The sequence below is a fragment of the Procambarus clarkii genome, chromosome 1, assembly GCF_040958095.1.
Source record: "Procambarus clarkii isolate CNS0578487 chromosome 1, FALCON_Pclarkii_2.0, whole genome shotgun sequence".
Taxonomy (NCBI): Eukaryota; Metazoa; Arthropoda; class Malacostraca; order Decapoda; family Cambaridae; genus Procambarus; species Procambarus clarkii.
The window spans coordinates 8,526,701-8,532,216 of NC_091150.1; the positions used below are offsets into that span (position 1 = coordinate 8,526,701).

General features: G+C 43.9%; 1 non-coding gene across 1 annotated transcript; it reads left to right on the top strand.

The window, feature by feature from the left end:
- Positions 1–3,150: 3,150 nt before the first annotated feature.
- LOC138363941 (5S ribosomal RNA) lies at positions 3,151–3,269 on the top strand. Its single transcript, XR_011228280.1, has one exon. It is a non-coding gene; the product is annotated as a 5S ribosomal RNA (ribosomal RNA).
- The last annotated feature ends 2,247 nt before the right edge of the window (positions 3,270–5,516 follow it).

Below are 5,516 nucleotides of genomic sequence, written 5' to 3' on the forward strand. Positions count from 1 at the left end.
TCGGGAGGAGAAGCTGGGAAGGTCTCACTGTGGATGTAGGGTTCTGTGAAGGTGGAATAATTAATTAGGACAGTGGGAGGAGCACCATTATATTGCTTCAGGAGGTTGACGTGGCACAGCTGGGTCTTCCGCCGCCTATCTGGAGTCTCTATGACGTAGTTGTTGTTATTTCTGCACTCTTTGACGCGGTAGGGTCCTGAAAACCTGTTTTGTAAAGGTGAACCTGGGATAGGGAAGTATGCTAGGACGAAGTCTCCCGGCTTAAATTTTCTTACTTTGCTGGTCTGGTCGTAATGAGTCTTCATCCTCTCCTGGGCTTTCAATAGATTATCGTGGGCAAAACGGTGGACTCTCTCTAGAATGTGTTGAAGGTTTTGAAGAAACTGGGGCACATTCTGATGCTCACTGAAGGTGGCATCTCTGAGAGAGTCTTTGAAAGCCTTAAGGGGAGTACGGCACTTACGGCCGTAGAGCATCTCATAAGGAGATACTCCTAGGGACTCATTGGGGAGACTTCTGTAAATACACATTATAAGGTCAATTTGCTTATCCCAATCCTTAGAGGTTTCACTACAAAACTTTTTCAAGAGTGCTTTGATAGTCTGATGACTACGTTCAAGAGAACCCTGTGAAGCAGGATGATAGGGGCTGGACAATACCTGTTTGATGTTGAACTCCTCCAGTGTCCTTTTGAAGAGATCACTGGTGAAGTTGGTACCACAGTCGCTCTGAATCTCCCTGGGAAATCCGTATTGAGTGAAGATCTTCAATAGATGTTTTACAACCGTAGCAGCCGTGATGTTCTTCACTGGAACTGCTATGGGAAATCTGGTGGTAGGACACAGGATGGTTAGGATGTAGGCGTTACCTGAACTGGTCCGAGGTAAAGGACCAACACAGTCTATTATGAGTCTGTGGAAAGGTTCCGCAGGCACCTGTATGGGAATCAGTGGTGCTCTGGGAATGGAGATGTTCGGTTTGCCTGCCATCTGACATGTATGACACTGTTTTACGTACTGTTTGACGTTATTTACCATACCTGGCCAGTAGTAGTCTTGACGAATTCCATGGTAAGTCTTGTTGAAGCCGTAGTGGGAGAGTGCTCCGTGGGCCAGGTGTAGAATAGTGGGCCGCAGGCTGGTGGGAATCACAAGTTGTTCGATGTTGGCCCAATCGTCCTCCTCCTTCAGTTTACTGGGTCTATATCTGCGGTAGAGCAAGCCGTTCTCTAGGAAGAACCCAGGAATACTGTCGGGTTGAGTCTCAGCCTGGAAAAACAATGGTGTTAAAGTAAGATCTTCCCTCTGCAACTTACGGAACTCCAACTTGGTCAGATTCAGGGGTAGTTTCTGAGGGTCTTGAGGGACAGCGGTAGCAGTAGAGTCAGCTGGCTGTGGCGTGCGGCTTGTGCACGGGTGGTAAATGAGAACCGGAGGAGAAACTCCATCACTTTCTTGAACCTCTGCTGGAACATACGCTAGAATAGGGTTACTTGGCACAGAGTTACACACCTGGGGTTTGTCCATGACGATCAGGTTGGTCGGTTGCAGGTCTTCTGCCAAGTCGTTGCCTAGGAGAAGTTGCACTCCAGGCATGGGAAAAGGCTTTTCCCTGACGGCGACTTGGACTTCTCCGTTCACGTAGGGACAATCCAGGTGGACTCTGGCGAGAGGGTATGGAGTGGTAGCAGTGAGGTCAGTGATGAAGACAGTTTCTCCGGTGTAGACGATGTTGGGCACAGCCGACTTCAAGATGATCGATTGAAGAGCCGCTGTGTCCCTCAAGATCTTCAATTTGAAACGTCCCTCCGGATTTGAACCGTTGGCAGAGACAGTTCCAGTATACAGGTGGTTACTGAAAAGAGAAAGATCATTAACATTAACACCAACATTCATCACAGGCTTACCGGACTTAGGAGGAGTTGGTTTGGGTTTTTGTGGGTCAGTGGTTCCCTTGTATTGAGACTTACCACACTTGTCTATGGTATGTCCATAGAGTCTACAATACTTGCAGTACAGTTGCGAACCAGCTTGATCGGGGCTCACTTTCTCGTAACTGTACCACGACTTCTTACTGGAGGATGGTTCGGGTGTCAGCCGGTGGATGAGGCTGTAAGTGTCAGCCGACTTAGCACACTTCAGGTAGTCGGTTTCTTCTTTATCTGCTAAGTAGAGACGGACAGGAGGCGGCACACGCCTCAAGAATTCTTCAACTAGCATCAGGTTGACGAGTTCTGTGAAAGTAGAGACATGTGCTGCTTCCAGCCATTTCATAAAATATCTCCGTTTTGTGTTAGCAAACTCAAGGAAGGTAGTGGTACTTGCCTTCAGGTGGTCACGGAATTTCCTTCTATAACTTTCGGTGGAAAGGAGGTAGGCGTCCAACACTGCTTGTTTCAGAGTCTGGTAGTCATTCTCAGACGCCAAAGTACTGAGTGTGACTGCCGCTCTACCTGTAAGATGTACTCTGAGAAGGGTTGCCCATTGGTCGACAGGCCAACTAAGTTGATTAGCAAGGGTTTCAAAGGTGGTAAAAACACATCAACTTCTGCTTCTACAAAGGATGGCATTAACTTACTTGCATGTGATATATTAAAACTGACGGGAAGATTGGCAGTAGCTTGCTGGCGTTGAGTGAAGTGTGAAGTTTCCAAGGCGATTTCGCGTTGACGACACTCTAGAGCCAGAGTCGCTTGTTGCTTGTCATGTTCGCGTTGCATCTCCAACTCGCATTGTTTGGTTTCAAGCCGTAAGCGTTCTCGCTCCTGGAGTGTTTCAAGCTGTACTCGTTCCCGCTCCTGGAGTAAGGCAATCTCACGTTCTTGTTCTTCCCTTCGTATGGCAGCTGCTTCTCTTTGCTGCTCACGTTCAATCTTGGCCAGCTCTAGTTTGAGTTTCATCGTTGCCAAGTCAGTTTTATCTGCAATATAGTAAGTTTCATGATTTCAGAGTCGATCTTACCTTGCTCTAAATAGTAATCCAGCAACAGGTTGTGTAGGTCATTTTTGTTGGCTTGGTAGGGAACTTCTAGTTGATACTCATGTGCAAGAGTTTGTAATTCAGTCTTCTTGGCACGACTTAAAGTCCCTATTTCACCTGCTGGATTTGCACGGAAAGCTTGGAGACGAAACCTGAAGCTTGGAGTGGTATGGCCAACGGCCATACCACGTTGAGAACACCGCTTCTCGTCCGATCAGCGAAGTTAAGCAACGTTGGGTTTGGTTAGTACTTGGATGGGTGACCGCCTGGGAACACCAAATGCTGTTGGCAATAATGTTAAACAGTCTCCGTGGTGTAGTGGTAAGACACTCGCCTGGCATTCCGCGAGCGCTATGTCATGGGTTCGTATCCTGGCCGGGGAGGATTTACTGGGCGCAATTCCTTAACTGTAGCCTCTGTTTAACGCAACAGTAAAATGTGTACTTGGATGAAAAAACGATTCTTCGCGGCAGGGGATCGTATTCCAGGGACCATAGGATTAAGGACTTGCCCGAAACGCTACGCGTACTAGTGGCTGTACAAGAATGTAACAACTCTTGTATATATCTCAAAAAAACAAAAACAAAAAAAAAAAAACATGGTGAAATTAGCAAATAAATGTAACACGAATATTCAATAGTGAATGTCAGAAACAGGACAACGTGGCAACTGATACCTATCCTTTGGGATCTTTAACAATTAAAGTTAAGTACAAGATGTTAAATGATTAATTTAAATCAATGGCGCAGGAAATCTTGTACCCGGTACTCATGTAAGAGGATAAGGGCAAGAAAATCCTACTAACAAATGAAACAGAGTTTCGAAAACAAATGAAACAGTTAATTGCCTCAAAAGTAAAATTGGTAGTCCAAGGATGTAGGCATACCTTGCCGAGTCTCTATAGGACATAAAGCAAGTTTTTCCTACTGAATTTAATATGATACTTACAGAATTAGCGAACTTTTGTGCTCTGAAAAAGTAAGTTAATTCCCTACCGTTGTATGTATCATCATCTCTGACTGACGTGTAGGGGTGCGAGGTGTCAACTGGTGACGAGAACTGCTGCTGAGGTCCCAATTCAGCAACTAAAGTTCGAGCTAGAGGAACTATGGCCCTCTTTGTCCTCCTACAGTCAGATTGCAGAAGATTGGGTGCTCTTGACCCGGGGCAGACCACAGTACCAGGGTACCAATATGATGATCTGTCAAAAATGAGAAATATCCAAGGGACAAAGATGGTAAACACGAGTAATAACACGGAGGGAGAGATGACCAATTAAGAGTATGACTAAGGCCTACAGTCACCACGTAATCCAAAGTTGTCTCACCTTCACCATATGTTACTCTCGTAATGCACAATACACCGCACCATATAAAAAATGAAATTGAATATGAAAAATAGTAAAAGCTACGTTAACAAAGTTAAATACACTTACCATTAACTACCACTTGGCACCAGTACCTGAGTGAAGCTCCCGGACGGCCCCCATATAATATGTGACGGTAACGCGTTGGTGTTCGGCTGTTCAAAGCTAGGGGTATGGCCTCGTCACATAGAATAAAAAAAAATAGAAAATCTGGAACTTCGTCTGTGGTAAGGTAAGGAGAAGACACACAAAACACAAGTAAATTTTAACAATGAAATTTTAATTACGTTAAATAAACAAAACATGAATAAAATGGACATACAAATTCGTATAATAAAATCAATCAATCAAAATAATAAGAATAATTAAATGAAAAAATGAAAAGTTACGTTAAGACAAGTGAGCAATAACAAGCTGTGCAATATACAATAAAATGAGAGGTTCAGGAATATTGGCTTTAAGCTATCACCTCTCTTAGTATACGTAAGCCAAAGCTTACGTCTATCAGGAAGACGTGTTAACCGTATGAAAGCACTGAATATTCTGAGGACTGAGGTCGTGGTGGCCCCAGACATCAAGTAGTATAGAGGGTGGAGTGCAGTTGCAGCCAGACCGGCGGCCAATCAGCGAGGAGCCGGCAACAAGACAGGTAGTTTGGCGGTTTGAGGTGAGGCAGGTGTTCCTGGCTGCATACGTTTTGCTCTCTGGCAAACCTTGGAGATGTTGTTATCGTTGTTGGACATTTCTTCCATAGTAGTTTTATATATTTGTAGTGACGTATTTTTGGAGGGAAGAGCAGGCTCAATCTCTTGAAGGAGATTATCGTCACAAATATATATATATACCCTACCTAACCTATCTTTATAGGTTAGGTTAGGTTAGGTAGCCGAAAAAGTAAGGTTAGGTTAGGTTAGGTAGGTTAGGTAGTCGAAAAACAATTAATTCATGAAAACTTGGCTTATTAGGCAAATCGAGCCTTGCATAGTAGGCCAAAAAGTGAGTTCTGGCTACTAGGTACGACACACACATATATATATATATATATATATATATATATATATATATATATATATATATATATATATATATATATATATATATATATATATATATATATATGAATGAAAACTCACACCCAGAAGTGACTCGAACCCATACTCCCAGAAGCAACG